The sequence below is a fragment of the Squalius cephalus genome (assembly GCF_949319135.1).
Source record: "Squalius cephalus genome assembly, chromosome: 8".
Lineage (NCBI taxonomy): Eukaryota > Metazoa > Chordata > Actinopteri > Cypriniformes > Leuciscidae > Squalius > Squalius cephalus.
In genome coordinates this window covers 24,701,837-24,720,225 of record NC_137129.1, presented here as the reverse complement: position 1 = coordinate 24,720,225, position 18,389 = coordinate 24,701,837, and the positions used below count along the sequence as shown (strand labels likewise).

At 35.8% G+C, this 18,389-nt stretch overlaps 1 protein-coding gene across 3 annotated transcripts in view; it reads right to left on the bottom strand.

The window, feature by feature from the left end:
- Positions 1–18,389, bottom strand: part of cenpa (histone H3-like centromeric protein A) — a 167,480-nt gene that overhangs the window by 137,128 nt on the left and 11,963 nt on the right. The window lies entirely within an intron of this gene.

Genomic DNA, 18,389 nt, shown 5'->3' with positions numbered 1-18,389 from the left:
AAAAATGTTTTTCTCCAAAACACGTTGGCCACAATTATTGATACCCCTAGAATTTTTTTATGAATAAAATATCTCTGAAGTATATTCCCATTAATATTTACCTTTTTTTTAGCACACCAGGGTGACTAGGAACATGAAATTGTCCAGCTATGACTTCTTGTTTCACAGAAGTTTATATATGAGGAAACACAAAGGCCAAATTCCCTTAATCATCCATCACAATGAGTAAAACCAAAGAATATAGTTCTGATGTGCAGCAAAAGATTGTTGAGCATCACAAAATAGAAAGTGGCTGTAAGAACATAGCTAAATAATTGAAAATCCCCATTTTGACCATCAGGGCAATAATTAAGAAGTTATAATCAACTAAAGATATTACGAATCTGCCAGGAAGAGGACGTGTGTCTATATTGTCTTAATGGACAGTGAGGAGGAAAGTTGAGTGGCCAAAGACTCTTCAATAATCACAGATGGAGAATTGCAGAGATTAGTTGAGTCTTGGGGTCAGAAAGCATATTTAAAAAAAAAAAAAAAAAAAAAACCTATACATCCCCACATGTTGTTTGGGAGGTTTTCAAGAAAAATGCTCCTCCAAAAACAAACTCCAGCATATTCAGTTGTCAGACACGACTGGAACGTCAAACAGCACAGGGTTCTGTGGTCAGATGAAACTAAAAAAAAGAGCTTTTTGGCAGCAAACACGCTAGATGGGTTTGGTGCACACAAGGATAAAAAGTACCCCATGTGTACAATTTAATATACCATTGGATCTTTAATGTTGTGGGCATATTTTTCTGCTGGAGGTCCTGGACTTCTTGTTCAGATACATGGCATTGTTGCGGAAGCCCTGAAACGCAACGTTACAAAAAAAAAATCCGTCAAAAAAAAAAAAAAAATTCTAGTAGGCCTACCTTAAAAAAAAAAAAAAAAAAAAAATTCTAGCACATTAAAAAAAAAAAAAAAAAATCCGTCAAAAAATTTTTTTTCTAGTATTTCGAGATTAAAGTCGAAACGTTTTGAGATTAAAGTCGAAACGTTTTTAGAGAATACAGTCTTCTGTAGAAGTTGCGTGTGTGTGCATTCATAACGGTGCGCGTCCATTGGTGCATAGGGCGTTTCCAATTCTGAATTTTGTGTGTGTCTGTGTGTGTGTGTGTAAAGAAATGCACTTGTGAAGTCGAACTGCCTCGGACATGGATCTACACAAAATAGTAGCTTTTTACTTTTATCTGGGCTTTCAACAAAAAGAAAATTCGAGGTGCCAATCTACCAACATGCATTACCATGGCGTTGCCTATAGACGAGCACACAGACTCCGCCGGAGTAGGTTCACAATCTGATCGAAACTTTATGTGGCAGTGTTTTTGACGTGTTTTCGTGCTCGTCTATAATAGGCAACACTATCTGGGTCGAGAACACTTAACAGTAACCGCACTGATTCCCTCTTCACCGTTCTGGATAGGCCTACATTTTAAGTGCATCATTCTGTATCCAATCATGTGGCCGGATCCTGTTGTTTCCTCAGATATAAAGCTGGCTACCTCCATCCAGTCTGAAAAGTGTTTTCGCCTGTAAAGTCTATTCCGGCGCAGTATATTTTGTAACGTCCTAAGACAAATGGTAATGCCATGTTGGCAGATTAGCACCTGTAGAATGTCCTTTTGTTGAAAGCCCAGATAAAAGTAAAAAGCTATGTTTAGATCCATGTCAGAAGCAGTTCGACTTCACGAGCGCATCTTTCCTAAAAAAAAATTACGACTTTATTCTCGTAATGTTTCGACTTTAATCTCAAAACATTTCGACTTTAATCTCAAAACATTTCGACTTTAATCTCAAAACATTTCGACTTTAATCTCAAAACATTTCGACTTTAATCTCAAAACATTTCGACTTTAATCTCAAAACATTTCGACTTTATTCTCGAAACATTTCGACTTTATTCTCTAAACATTTCGACTTTAATCTCGAAATGATAGCATTTTTTTTTTCTTCAGATTTTTTTTTTTTTTTTTTACAGATTTTTTTTTTTTTTTTACGTTGCGGTTTGACTTTAATCTCGAAACATTTCCACTTTAATTTCGAAACGTTTCGACTTTAATCTCGAAATGATAGCATTTTTTTTTTTTTTTGAATTTTTTTTTTTTTTCAGAATTTTTTTTTTTTTTTTACAGAATTTTTTTTTTTTTTTACGTTGCGGTTCAGGGCTTCCGTACATTGTGGATTCTATCAAATATCAACAGATAAAAAATCTAAACCTGACGCCTTCTGCAAGTAGTCTTATAAAGGGTATCAATAATTGTGGCCAATGTGTTTTGGAGAAAAACATTTATTTCATAATGTGATTTCCCCCCCACTTTCAATTATTTTACTTAAATGAAAGGTTAGGATTTTGCAAAAAAAATTAATGAAAGATCAAAAGGATAAACGATGCAGTAGACATGTGCCGGTATTCGGTAATGCGATAAATCACGGTAATGAATATGCACGATATTGTTATCGTGGGCACATCAAAATACCGTGAAAAATAATAGATCAGAATTTATATTTATAGAACGCGCATTAGCTTATTTTCCATCAACCGTTTAAACAAACTCTGCGTATATGCTGCGCGAAACACGTGCACACTCTGATGTAAACAATCCCCACATGTAGAAGCACTGTGTGCATGCGACGAAGTGCGCACTCTAGTCTAATGTAACTTAATGAATCCTCACATGGGGAAGAAGCATGGCGGAAGGAGGAACTCTGCCGACGATTCATCCCCCTTCTAAAAGCAGGGCTGCCAATTCTACGCATTCAGTGTGAGACTCACGCAATCGACACTTTTCACACGCTCTCGCGCCACACATCCATTTTCTCACGCAGAGAAAAATCGCGGAGCAAAGACACTGATACCGACAGACTAGACCAAGGGTGCCCAAGTCGATCGCGGACTGCTTTCCAGTCGATCGCGAGAGTAAATTCTACTCTGGTTTGCCCTTTCTCTCTCTTCACCGCTCCCGCATCTCGGACCTCAAAAACATAAAATATTAACCTTTATAGACATAGTATTTCGTGAGTAAAGAAAACGCTGTACTTATTTTAGCAGTTCTTTATTTAATCTCACTGATTAGCCTACGTTCAGCTATGCGCTGGCCGGAGGACGAGGGGCGGAGCTACGAGGAGCTATGAGCTGTGAGGTTTTGCTTGACAGTCTAATCGAGTAACAAGATTTAACACAAGCTGTTTTAATGCTTTTCATTGGTTGTTAAATATTTGTAAAATTCACTGACTTACATAAAGTTTGACCAATAGCACTGATTTATTTAAAAAAATAACAGCGAAGAAATGATGGGCTGAATTTGAAATCGCATACTCACCTTCTTTTACGGTCTATGATACTCACATACTCCCAGTGGCGGATACAGAACGTCATTAATAGGTGGGCCTGGTGAATATACGGAGGGGCCTCGGGTTTTTTAAGCTTATACACACCTGATTCCCGGGCTCCGTATTAGAGCTTTCACACTGCGCGCGTGGATGCGGTCTGGCGATGCGTTCCATGTGCGGTGCGTAGAGGCTACAGCAGTGCAGAGATCGTTTCTGCACCGAGTCTATTTTTGCTGTGCTGCACGCGCTGAATTAAAGTGCCAGCGCATGGTTCGTGGTCAAAATGAACACAGATTGACATGAAAATATAATAATCTCACCATAAATGCGTTTAATTAAATAAAATGTAGTAATCTCACCATAAATGCATTTAATTTAATTATACTCTTTTTCACAGTCATCTTTTTAAGGCTAGCCTACTTTAAGACCGGGGTAAAGCAAGGAAAACTACAATTTACCTCAACAAGGCGACATAATGAACAACACTCGTCTCATTCGTGGAGGTGAAAAAACAAGTTCTTTGTGACATGCGAGATGTATTGTATTAAAACTTAAATGCAAAAGAAAAGGCATGAGAGTCGGCTGTGTTTGTCAATTTTAAGTTTTAATTTAAAATCTTTGCGATTTTAATATAAGTAGCCTACAGGGTTAAATATTTTACCACTTGCTTGAGCAACTTAAAATATTTATAGAAGTAGCACTGAATGATACGTTGTTTAAATTGTGTTAAAACGTTTATTAAAGAGTGTATGTGTAAGAGAATCGCAATGCTGACAAAACTTTTTTTAAATAAAAGTTGCTGAATAACTTCTGGATCATTTGAAATACAAATAGTGAGTAGCCTATGTTTTTTGATGAAAAAGCCACTAACGTTAAGTGTCTCACGACCATTCTCCTCCTCCTCAGGTATGACATGGTCCAGAGGTAGCCTATATCTAGCCTGGTTCTACCAGACTCTCGTACATTTCATTTGTACAGAGATTCTGGCCTCTCTCCATTGAGAAACGTTTACTTCCTTGTAGGCGGGTTCTCTGTTAAAGTTCAAAACTATTGGATCTGCCCAGAGTCACTCAGGATCTGCCATAGCCAATCGCTAACGTGTGGTCGTGACGTATGTCATGCGCCGAAACCGGCCGGAAACATTTACAAATTTTTGACACTAAGGACAGTGATGTATTCAGTCAACTGTCGAAGCTGGGTCTAATCATTAACAATACGCCGCTGCGGTCGTTTCGGATCTCAGTCCCTCCAGTTTTTCGCGATTCCGCGATCGCTGAATACAACGCAAAATCAACAAATTGTCGCATTTTTTTGCGATCCTGCATAATTCCTAATTTAACCGCAAAATAATCACAAAAATGAAAAATACCTCACAAAACATTAAATTATAATCACCCAATTGAAATATCTCTAGTTTAATTAAAGTTTCAATGCATTTTTACGTGGATACAGATGTTGCGGGGAAAGGGGAAACTCCTTTTCCTCGATTTACTGAAGCCTGTAATGTAAAACGCATTTAAACCCCAATCGCCGTCCCCGTGCAACAGGGCCACACCGGGCGGCACGTCACCATGGTTACAGATGGCAAAGAGATGCATTTTTCCTTCCTTTCCAAGTACAGGGATGCAAACAGCGCGCTTTTCGGCGCCTCCCGCTTTTTTTTTTGGGTGACAAATTCATCTGAAGCCTATTTCATAGCTTAATGTGAGGGACAGAAGTCTATTTACATCATTAAAGTTTACGAAAACTCGTTTTCCCTCCTTTGCGGCTGTCAATCATTCTCCATTCAGTATTCAAACAGCGCGCGCGCCTCGTCAGGTTACAGCAGCATACATGCACGGTAAAACTCTCTCCAATATGATATTCACATTATAATGCTTGATCTGTAGAGAAAAGGCTGTGTATTTGCATAAAATCACTTTATTTTGTTGGAGTTTGTTGCTGTTTTTAAACGACTCGCGCTACCGTGTGCCTGTTAGATCACACACATCACAAGGACTCGGTATCACACGCACAATAACTGGAATTTAAAACTGTGAAGATACAAATGATCAATAAACTGTTGGACAGATAGACACTAGGATTTGTGCGCTCGACATTTCTTCGCTTTGTGCCGTGAACTTATAAATGCGCACTTGTGCAGCGCTGCACACTGTGACTCCATGTTGCTTTGAGCACATCATTCTGCGCCCGCGATGCGCATACGCGCTTTGTGCGCTCTGTTTTGAAGCGTTTCATATTTTCATGGTTTTGCGCACTGAAAGATTATTAAAAGCCTATATTTTTGTATACCTAGCCTGCACAATACATTTAAAATAAGCATAATTTAATTGTATGTTATTTCTGTGTAGTGTAGTGTAGGCTATATAAATATACACACTTCTGAATTCTTGACATTCATATATAAATATAAAATTGTGAAATGTATGATTGCCTGATTGAATTTCAGTATATTTTCCTGCTTTTTTGTCCTTTGCCAATCACATGCCTGATTACTACACCTGCTGTTAATATTTACATAGGTCAGGTAAAAAAAAATTGCCCATAGGTTGTTTCAAAAGTTTTTCATTTGATGAGAATTTGATTAGACCAAAATAAACAAGTTTTATGCATTTTGTTTGTGATTTGTGTCATGTATGACTATTGTGCATCTGACATAATACTATTAATGTAAATGTGATGTCCTAATTATAAAATATAAAAATCGCAATTTTTTTCGCAAATTTCTGGAAATTACCACCACAAAATCAGTCATTTTGATCACAAAAATCACACAAAAAAAATCGCGAAATCCTGGAGGGACTGGGATCTGCCGCAAATGCTGTAGGCTACAGTGATCACCAGGCTACTGCGCGATACGGAAACAACTTTTCTGCCTCCTTCACTTGGTCCTCCATTAGTGCAACAAGAGGGGAGACGACAACAACTATCGGCTTTGCATCCCTATCGTTCGCCTTAGCTAACTCGTTCACCACTAGAACTGCCATGGCAGTCATTTTGACCGTTTTGAATTTTATATCTGCAATAACTTTGTTGAAAAAATAAATACAATCCTGCTGGTACCTGACTTTTCCTAAAAGTGTCTGTATTTTAATTTAAAATGTTTTTCATATAAATTACACATAAGGCAAAAAAAACAAATGAACATATTTACCTATTTCGGCCATAAACGGTCATATTGACCGCACTGAATTTCGCGGTATACCAATATACGCAACAATAAAATGTGGTAAAAAATACACTAAACATATTCAACAACAAATCATTTAAATGTAATGATATTCAGAACAGAACAAGAATGAAAAAATAACAAGCCAAAATGAAATGCTTTATAAGCGAAAGTGAAAGTAAGCGGCGTTGGGCTCACGTAACTCTCTAATTAGAATCAAAATGTTTCAACATTTGCCATGTATTTGGATGCTAAACTATTCTTTATCATAGGCTTTGAACTTCACTCACGTTCCAATATCGATGGAAAATATCATCCTCTTCACGCATAAAATGGTACGAATTGTAGCCTACTAGTAGGCTACTGAGAAACAGAGCAGTGGAATTTTTATATGTTAGGTTGACTATTTTATTATTATATTTTATTATGGCTATAATGAACAGGCTGCAATGCTGGAATATGGTGTGTGTGTGTGTGTGAGTGTGTTGTGTGTGTGTGTGTGTGTCGATGGGCGCGATCAAACAGTGGAAACATGAAAACATAGGCTACTATTTTGTTCAGGGCATCTACGAATATTATTTATTTATAAATTATAATTAAACTTGTTTAAATGTACAGTTTGGTGTTGTTTTGTTTTTAAAAGACATCCTAATACAATAAATGCATTAATCTCTCAATACATACAACCGGCACATCCGGGAACTTAACTGTAAATTTCGTAACCGCCCCTTTTTAGGGGAAAACAAACCAGACTTCCCATAGACTTCAATACAAAATAGCGGCACAAAACAACGTCCGTACACAGCCGGCAGACGTGTATAACTTCAGAAATCACTTAGATGAAATAATGTCGATTAATTATACGTTCACCCTGCCTTCCATAGAGCGTGAACGATACGTTTATAAACTTAATTTGGGCAACTTAAAAACATGTCCCTACCAGCGTCAAATTGGTCTAACAACCCCACCCAGTGGCCAGAAGTGTCTTACCCGGACATTTACTCGTACCTCATCGAGTCACCAGGTAGCCAGTGAATGATTTTACTTCGGTTTTAAGAAGTAAACATCTTTAAATGTATAATATTATGTCTTTATATTTAGAGGAGCTACTGAGTGCACTTTTCTGTCCAGCCATACAACTAGACTGATTTAGCTTTCGATAGCATCATCCGTAATTCATGATATTTCCATAACAGCAAGATATTGATGATGGCAGGCAGAGATGGGCATAAATACATGGAAATGTATTTAAAATAAAATAAAAATACAAAATACTGTGTGGAAAAATTTAATTAAATACAAATACATAATAGGGGTAGCCTATTGTGTGAAAAAAAAATGTTTAAATACAAATTACATGTTTGTAAGGGTTAGTACACGTCCTCAATCCGATACTGTGTATGGTGCTCGCCGGTTTGTTTTCCCCTAAAAGTGGGCGTGAACCTTTTCAGAGGCGTTCTATGACGCTACGCCGGTTGTATGTATTGGGGATTTATCATTAAAGATATAGAGTTTTGACCGCTTGCGGCAGTTCTAGTAGTTATGGAATTCTGGCACTTCTAGTGCTAGCGGAGTGAGCTGGAAAATCAAACTTTTCCTGAACCCCGTGGGGAGGAGGGCCACAACATCATGGCCACCAACAAAACTTAGCAAACATTGTTCTTGCTCCGGCTTTAACTTCTGTATATTCGGCAGTTTTGCAACAACGGACCGAATAGCTTTTCTCACATCTTTCTCCGCTGCCATTACTCCAACTCAAACTGACGCACTACATCAACGTCATCGTTCTCAGCCACTCCCTCTGTTCGCTGATTGGTCCAACAAAAAATTGGTTTCTGGAAACCTAAGAATATACAGCAGTCCCAGACAGGGCCGTGCACAGACCTTTTGAGGGGCATGTGCTGAAACTGAAAAAGGGCACCCCCCCCCCCTCCCTTTTTTTTACATCAAAATTATTTTGTAAGCCTACATAAAATGAAGAAATGGTCACATCTTCATGACAAATTCAATAACACAAAATAATAGTCTCAAAAGCTTTAGATTTATTCATGATTAATAACAACCATAATAATAATATAGATAATATAGATAAACAGGGTTTTAAGGGCTTCTTTAAACCTAATTACAACTTCTGTGAGCCAGCAATGAAAAAAATATATAAAATAGTGTGAAAAGTAGTTGCAGTGAAAAGCATTTCTTAAAGATCACGTGACACTGAAGAGTACTGGACTGGAGTAATGATGCTGAAAATTCAGCTTTGATCACAGAAATAAATTACATTTTAAAATATATTCAAATAGAAAACAGTTATTTTAAATTGTAAAATTATTTCACAATATTACTGTTTTTGCTGTATTTTGGATCAAATAAATTAAGCCTTGGAATGAATTAAATTATGAATTACATTCAGCATGATAAAATATAAAGATTTTCTGTAATCAGTGATCTTCTGTAACGTTTTTTTTTAGTTACTACTACAGCATTACTGTAGTATTTTATACATGTGAGGACTAGAGTATAGAATACTGTAGATAAAAAAAAATAGCTAGATGGCGAATACGACCTATTAACAGACTTGAATTAATCATAATTTACTATTATTAAATGTTAATAAATTAAGTGTATCAGCAATCATAAATCAAAGAAGAAATTTCTTAGAAATATATGTTACCTAGGTGACGATGCTATTGTGGATCATCGTCTCTTTGTGTAACGTTAAAAGTTCCCGTACGAAACAGCGCGGGGGCGCACCAGTTATGATTTTCCGATGGTAAAAACAAATTATATGTTGTTGTATTACTTATCAATATATAGTTTTTGACCAGCGAATGTGTGCAAATGTGCATTTTTTTTGTCCGTCATTAAAACGGTGCCGGCATCACATTACAATTTAATCAACTGGTTAGTTTGTTGTAGCTATATAAGCTGGGCGCTCATTTTTTCCTGTTGTAAAATACATTTGGCCAAAATCGCATTTTATAAAAGATAAAATGCTACTGTATGCACAGGCTATTTAAGAGTAGGCTATGACTAACGTTAGATGGCAAATGCTAGCCTAGACCTCTCTCTCAGGCGACGTCCCACATGTCTCAGTCAGTGAGTCAGACATCAAATAAATAAAATATGAGCCTCTATAGACATAGTGTTTAGTAGTACTTATTCAAACAACAAGATATTTATTTACCCTTCGCAAAATTTCAAAAATTCAGCTGCTGTCTACTGTGCGGCTGCTGTGGAACTTCAGTTGATTCAGTGAATATACACTCAAAAAAATAATCTGTTGAACGAACTTAATTAAATTAAGGAAAGGTTTTCCACGAAATTGAATTACATTTTTCCAACAAAATTGAAATAGTTTGAAATAATTTGTTGTAATCTTGTTGTATGAATTTGAATTAATTTAGTCATTCCTGCTAGATAAAGTTTTGTCAGGTTAACTACATTTAGTTTTTGTCCTGCCTTAAATAACCAACATTATAATTTTAGTTAATTTGACTCTATGGTCACTTCTAATGATAGACACTACTAGTGTTCAATTGAATTATTACTTGTGCAGGTCTGTGAGTGAGGTTTACACAGTGTATACTGAGTGCCCACAGCCTGAACACGAGGTTTAATGCACATATAGCATAATACTGAGCCCACAGCCTAAACACAGTCGCCACTCTTCTGCATAATGGTAACCACAAAATTAAAAAAACATTACAGAAAGTCCTCTAAGTTTATAACATAACTGAACATTAAACACTAACATTAACTAACAACATCTTTCCATTTACTGAAAAACACATAAAATAACACTTTTTCCCTAAATTGACCCTCTTAATGCAGTCCCTTGCAAAGCATGCTGGGAACTACAGATCCACTGCCCAGTTAGATGTCAACAACAATGATTCATGTAGTTTTCACACAAATGAATTAGGTTGATTGAACACAATTAAATTAAGTTGTGACAATATTAAACAATCATGTTACTTTTGCTTATTGTAATTAATTATTTTAACAAGAGGCCAAAATTCTTTTTTTGAGTGACATCCGGTTAAGACGAACGAAAAATATTCATGTTGACTCAATTAAAAAAAATTTGGTAAACCAAATTTTTTTTAAATTACATTGATTACATTTAATGAAATTAAGCTGGAATCATTTCTATGAAGGGTTGTGTTGTATATGCTCATTTTAATTAATGAAATTGAACAAAGAGCTAAAATCATTTTTTTGAGTGTAGAGGGGGTGGAGTTATCTTACTGACAGCTTGAGGATCGAATAAGATTTACACAAGCTCGTTTTAAGAACTTTCATTGGCTAAATATTTGTAAAACAGACAGACAGACGTAAAGGGTGACCAATAGCATTGATTAAAAACTCCACCAAAAAAGGGCACTTCGGAGTGTAAGGGCAAAAAGGGCATGTGCTCTGCACAGGTTCAGCCCTACCTGTGCACGTGCCTGGTCCCAGACGTAGTACTGAAGTAAAATGAAATTGAGCGGAAGTATGTAGGAGGGCGGAGCCAGGCTAGCCTATATCATCATCTAGACGTGTTTTTTTTTTTTTTTTAAGTGTGTCAATGATAGCTGTTTAAAAAATGTCTGATGAAGAGCCTGTGTGCTCGAAACGTCACATACGCTATGCGATAGTTGTCTTGAAAATAAATATTTTTGATAATTTTGGAGCTTAGGTGTTGCCGACTTTACTTTATTTTTTACTTGTTGTTTTTTAGTCGAGCACCCTTTTGAGACTGATGTGCGTGCTTTTGTTTCATTTTTCTTCAATGATAGCTGTTTAGCCATAGCTTAGTTAGGTTGCCGCTGCGACGGAAAACTTTTGGTCCGAAACGCGCCCGCGGTGTTGCGTGATAGCATCACTGGACTGACACGATATGTCAACATAAAATTTTTATTTTGTAGCTATTTTTCGTAGCTACTGTACATAAATTTCTATAAAAAAAAAAAAACTATTAAACATTCTAAAAAACTATTACAATGAAATTATTCATTATTATTAAAATTAAAAATGTAAATTGTTTTTATTAATCTGATTGGGTGGGCCACCGATCAATCGTGCCCACCCATAAATCCGCGCCTGATACTATTTCAAATACATATCAGAAATATCAAGAGTAGTATGTTAGGACGCTAATCTGAATTCAGACAGGGCGTTACATTATTAGTAGGGACTCCCTGGCATTCCGGCTCGTTGACTCAGCTCACTGAAAAGATCTTTTGGGTCACAAACGGCTCTTTAGAAAATAAATGTTTTAACTATGACTTTGACTATGATAGGTGTGAAAACATTCTAATTAAATTATTAAACGAAATCACACTCACAATGTCTAACTTTTTTTTTTTTTAAAGCCTTGATTTGTTATTAAAAAAAAACTAAACCTTTCCATTTAAATTACATCTTTTTAATGTATAGAAACAACATTCAAAACAATATAATAGAACCCATATTAAAGAAAAAAATATTAAATATTCAGAAAAATAAATAGGCCTAACTGAAAGGATTAAACTGGTCCCTCTTTTTCTCTCTTCTTTATTGCCATGTTATAACCAGCACTCTAGCATTATAACTAGCATGAACACACACTATTATTTTAAATAAAATTATTCAATATTTAATTATTACATAATTATTTAATTTCTATATAGGCTATATTTTTAAAAATAGAGTCTTCTCCATTATATATGGATTAGAGCAACTTTTCTGTTTGTTGTGTGCATATTAAATCTGCAGATGCGCTGTGAGTAGCGACTGGCTTTCTGTTTGGACTGGTAGATCTCGGCACACTGATAAATCTAAAAGTAGATCTTTGTTCAAAAAAGGTTGGGCTCCCCTGGACTAGACAGAGCAGGTTACTTTTGATATGAAAAAAAATTCTCAGCTCTCAGGTTCTGTCCATTTTATTATGAAATTCAGACAATAAATACCGTTTTGGCGCTTGTAAATGTGACGTGACAGATCGCTGTAGCGCCTCAGTTCAATTAAACCGATCATCTGTTACTTTTTATTTAAAGATACAGTACAACTTACCAAAATGTATTTATGCCTTATAAATAATAGCCTATCGATCAATCAGTGTTTTTCAGCCACGGAAAGAGGTCAATAAAACTGCAGGACAATGTCACAGAACGTTACATTTACCTCAGGAAAGCCATTTAATGACCAACACTTTAGTTGACTAGAACAAATAGCTGTAGAGAGGAGTATTTTGCTAAATATGTGCACTATATTAGGCCTACATTTGTACTATTTGTACTTGTGTCATAATTGTTATTATAATGAAAACCAAATTATATTTATTTTAATTTGTTATTTTTAACCTTTAATAATACCAGCTTTTCTTGAAAAAATTAACATGTAGGCTATCTACAGTAGCCTACCTAATATTTATCCAAAGAGTCAATATTGAATCAAGATTGAAATCAAATCCCAAGAATTGAATTGAAATAGTGAAAATTGTGTAAAATTATTTTTAGTTACCAAATATTTTGACAATTACACCTATTGTGATGCAAGTTGTTGTTTTTTCTACAACACCCCCAATCCATCCGTTTCTCTTGAGCAATTAAAATATCGTGATAATACCGTATACCGTGATAAAAGCTCAATCAATTAATCGCAGCATGAAAATTTGATACCGGCACATGCCTACGATGCAGATTTATTTTTTACAGCCATTTTTTATCATATTTACCAGGGGTATGATTAATTCTGAGCACGACTGTATATAGTCTAATGTCCCCACCCCTCATTTTCTTTTTATATTTAATATATACATTTGTTTTATTTATTTTTATTTTAGCTTTTCCTCCAATACACAGCATATATATTACATGTCCTGTATTGTTCGATCTCAAATATTACCAACAAATGATGGTGAATAATGTTGAAAAAAAATTCTCGAATCGGCAAAGTAAAATGCTTTCTGTTAAGATTTTGGAATATGCAGGCCACACAGAAAAAAAAAGAAAAATCAAAAATTTATGTTGGAAAAGTTCTTGAAGAAGAGACACTGAATTACTTTAAATTCAGTTACTTTAATTTTTTTATTATGGTTATTATTTCTTACATTTGTGTATGTCTGGGTGTTATTTTTAGATGTTGTGGAAAGTATGTATGAGTGAATAGATGTTGGTTTATATGTGTTGTATGGTTTTGATATGTCTTAAAAAATACAATAAATAAAGTAAAAAAATTAAATACAACCTATAATATTCAACAGGCAATCCTGGCAATAAGCGACAGAGAGCAACCGTTAAAGATGCCATTTTATGTGATAGTATGTCCCAAAGCTTGTCTACTCTTCTGCTACACATTCAAAAGTATGTACTTTTTTTTCGTAGTATAAGTAGACAAATTGAGACGCAGCAATTCATTCATTAAAACAGATTTACTGAAATGGAGCAATCGGTCAGTATATGTGATGATTATCAGTGTATATATGCGGAAAAGCTGCTAGATACAAAAGTTGTATTTATGTTTAATTCAATGTCTTCACTGTTACTTTCCCTGTGTAGCCTACATGTAAGCAGCTTTCTCTACAGTGAATAAGATTATAATGTTATTCCCCGAATCGATGCTGATGTACAGATCAAATGTTAAATCTGTGGTAGTAGACATTTAGACAGTACTAGTGTTTCCCTCATACTCCAGGATTCCCCTGCTTGGGGACATTTTAAGCACTTAACGTAGCTTAATGGACTAATATAGTGATATAAAAGACCAAACTTGCACCTTATTGGTGATGTATGCTCTAAAGATACATATGCCATTCACTGTAAAACTTTTCACTGTAAATTTACAGTAAAATACTGGCAGCTGGGTTGCCAGCCACATACTGTATTTTTACAGAACTAGTACTGTAAACAGCATTTACAGTATAGTACTGTAAAACGCTGCACTGTAAATTTACAGTAAAATACTGGCAGCTGGGTTGCCAGCCACATACTGTATTTTTACAGCACTAGTACAGTAAACAGCATTTACAGTACTCCACTGTAATTACCAAATACAGTATATACCACATACTTTTACAACAATAAATTGTATTTTTACAGGGAATACTGCTTTTATTATTACATAATTAAAATATTATACTTTAAGGTTTCATAAGAGTAGTCACACTAGGAAAAAGAAAACAACATTTTCTGGGTTTTAAAACATTTATTTTGGTTAAAAGCAAAGATCAGAAAATTGCCTTCTGTGAACATGTTGGCTGAATTTTTTTAAACATAAAATTCAATTTTAACACTTAACAACAAACAGGTAACACTTAGCGCTTAATTAAAGGGATAGTTCACCCAAAAATTTAAATTAGTCCATGATTTACTCACCCTCAAGTCATCCTAGGTCTATATGACATTCTTCTTTCAGACGAATACAATCGGAGTTCTATTAAAAAATGTCCTGGCTCTTCCAAGCTTTATAATGGCAGTGAATTGCTGTTTCTGTTTTGAAGTCCATACAAGTGCAAACGAAACATTAATGTTGTTAGTTAATGTCCCATTCAAAGTCTGCAAGTTTTTGCAGAAGTGAGGAAACCTGTAGGCTTACAGTGTTCTTTTTTTGCACAACTTGGCAAGTTGGCAAGTTACTTGTCCTTTCTTTGTTTTTGATCCACGTTCAGGATTGAAAAAAAAAACAATGAAATATTATGGACTGAGTTTATATATTTTGACTGAGAGACAGCACAAAAGATGTGTAAATAGAAACCAGATAACGTTTTTAATGACTAGTTTGTTTGGATAAAACTGAACAACATGAAAAAAAAATGCAATGTTGGATGTCGTGATCAATAACTGATATTTTTTCTGCCCTTGTTAAAATACATCAACTCAATGTGTCTGTTTACATGCACACTGTCAACTAAACTAAACTTTTGGAAGTGGGGTTGCCAGATTTAAAGTTTTATTCTACAACTTTTAATAACATCCCCTCATCAGGTCCCATCAGAATATCAGTGGAAAGGCAGTCATATAGACTATTTAGTATAGACTATACTAGTTTATATAGAGCACACAGAATCCAGCCCAAACCTTTGTGACAGAAATAATTTAACTTTAATTGCAAGCCTTGCAATGTTTATTGCATACATGACTACATGATAATGTTAAACATGACATTTACCAGACTAAAATGCATGTTTGCATCCAAAAATGAAAATTCTGTCATTATTACTCTTAAGACTTTCGCTCATCTTTGGAACACAAATGAAGATATTTTTGATGAAATCTGTGAGGTTTCTGTCCCTCCTTTGACATCAATGTCATTGCAACTGTCAAAGCCCAGAAAGGTGGTAAAAACATCAGTAAATAGTACATATAACTACAGTGGTCCAACCTTTAATATTATGAAGTGACGAGAATACTCTACACTCTTCATTCTCCTACACTGTTGACGTAGTGTAAACAATGCAGTGCTTCTGGGTTCTACATAAGAACGTAGGCTCACTATTGGCTAGCTCCTGGGTCATCACACACAACCAGAGTCGGCCAATAATAAGCCTACGTTCTGACGTAGAACCCAGAAGCGCTGCACTGGCTTGCAACTTAAAATCTATAACAGGGTTTGCGTTCTCGAGCCACCAGGCACTGTTTTGTGCGGATGAGTGGGCCGGAGCGCGTTAAAGGATAACTCTCGCCAAAATGCAACCTAGGGTCTTTTTGTTAATTTACCCGAGGCAAACTTTCATTTAAAGTCTGCGTGAACCGGAAGTTGCAAACGACTTTTCTCCAGTGTTGTGACGTATTTCCAAGTGAAAAGGAATATTGAACAGAGGGCAGGGTTTTACTCTAGCGCTCCTCCTCTCCATCTCTCGCTCATTACAGACTAACGATTTGAGGGGAGTGGTTAAGCGTTTCCCAAACCAAGCCGTCAAACCTACGTCATCAGAGAAGGAACGCTATTCCAGACCGGAAGTAACTTTTCAGACTTTGATTAAAGATTACGACGGCAAACAATTTTTTTCTGTGTATTAACTTGCACGGATTAATTGTTCACCACAAGACTAGTAATATGCGCTAACAAAGTAAATAGGGTCAATTTTGATTTCAGTTGGACTTTAAAAGCATAATTAGGATGGAAACGCCACTTTTAAGTTTGACCATATTTTCGTTTTCGGTCAAATTACCTTTTGAATGGGAGTGCTTGGTGCACGACTATGATAGCATCAAAAAACACTATTTTTAAAACACTAAGAAGGCTCGACACAACATGAAACTGTGCTCGAAGTATCACCAGGGGCTCTACACATGAACTCGAGCACTGAGAACATTGTTTGTGTAGAATTTACTAAAAAGAAAGATTTTGAACAACTCGCTGGAGCTGTGTCCGCCTGCATTTTGACGGTCAAAAATAGTCGATCAAATAACTTTATTCTAGATCTGCTGTAAAGCCTAAACAATCTGTTACTGTAATTTCCTATTATCACTGTGAAGCTGCTTTGAAACAATCTAGATTGTTAAAAGCGCTATATAATTAAGATGACTTGACACTTTACACTACGTCAACAGCGTAGGAGAATGACGTGAAAGAGTAGAGATTGTTGAATAATGTTTTTGTTTTTTTTGTGCACAAAAGGATTCTCGTCGCTTCATAATATTAAGGTGGCACCACTGTAGTTACATGGATTATTTAAACAATATTTTTACTACCTTTCTGGGCCTTGAAAGTTGCAAAGATGTTGCTGTCAATGGCTAGTTCAGAAACCTCTCAGATTTAATACAAAATATCTTCATTTGTGTTCTGAAGATAAACGAAGGTCTTACAGGTTTGGAACGACATGAGGGTGAGTAATTGATGACAGAATTTTCACTAATCCTTCAACTGAAAACAACTTGCACACTGACATATCTTAAAATATGTGACTGCCACTGTTTCTTCTCAAGATGCACACCAGTAATGTTTTTTTTATTAGACATTTTTATAAAAGCTGCTTAAATACCCTAATTTTATTAAGGCCTAGACCTGGCTTAAAGGTAGGGTAGGTAGGAATTGTCTAAAAAACTTCTTTTCCAAATTAGTTTAAACTTTATTTATATATCAATACATAATTAAAATTTAAGTACTCTGAAAAAGAAAGTATAAAAATCGAGTGTCTGTAGACCTCTCACGACTGTTTTAAAGACAGCTCATTATTTCCATTCACTCCACCCCCTCCCTTCTGGGCTCCTTCCAAAGCCACGCCCCCAAAACACATGAACGCGCGACGCCGACCGCTGAGCTGGAGGACGCATTATTTACCTGAGACGAGCGGAGAGGAAGGAGCACAGTGCATGTAGTGACATCATGTCAGAATCACATGTAATAAAAAAATCTAACTTTATCATTATGAATATAAACAAATAAGATGTATTTTAGTACTCACTATCAAGCTAGCATATTGATATTGGTAAAGTTTAAAATATATATTTTTTGATTCGCTAACGAGCTAGTTATATCTATACGGCAAAGCTAAAAACAGGTTGCATTGATACACATTTTTCCATTACCATCAGTTACACTGTGATGAAGATGAATTTCGTGTAAGATTCATAACATATATGGTGTTCTGCATGTAAGAGTTTCCATGATGAAAACATTGTTGACTCTGATGAGGACTACACTCCAGAGACAAGTACCGCATCGTCAGCTCGAGAACAGGTCCGGGGTCGAGGGCGAAGCAGAGGAGGTCGTGCAAGAGGCCGTGCAACTTGGGTCTGAGGATATTGACACGTGTTTTATTTCTTTGTTTATCCAAAGACTTTTTGTTCATTACCTTTTCTAGTACTGTCTTCCTTTTTTGCCTTGTTTGCCTTCGCTAACTGCATATGCCGGTAATGTGAATTTTGATTGCTCTTTCTCTGCCATT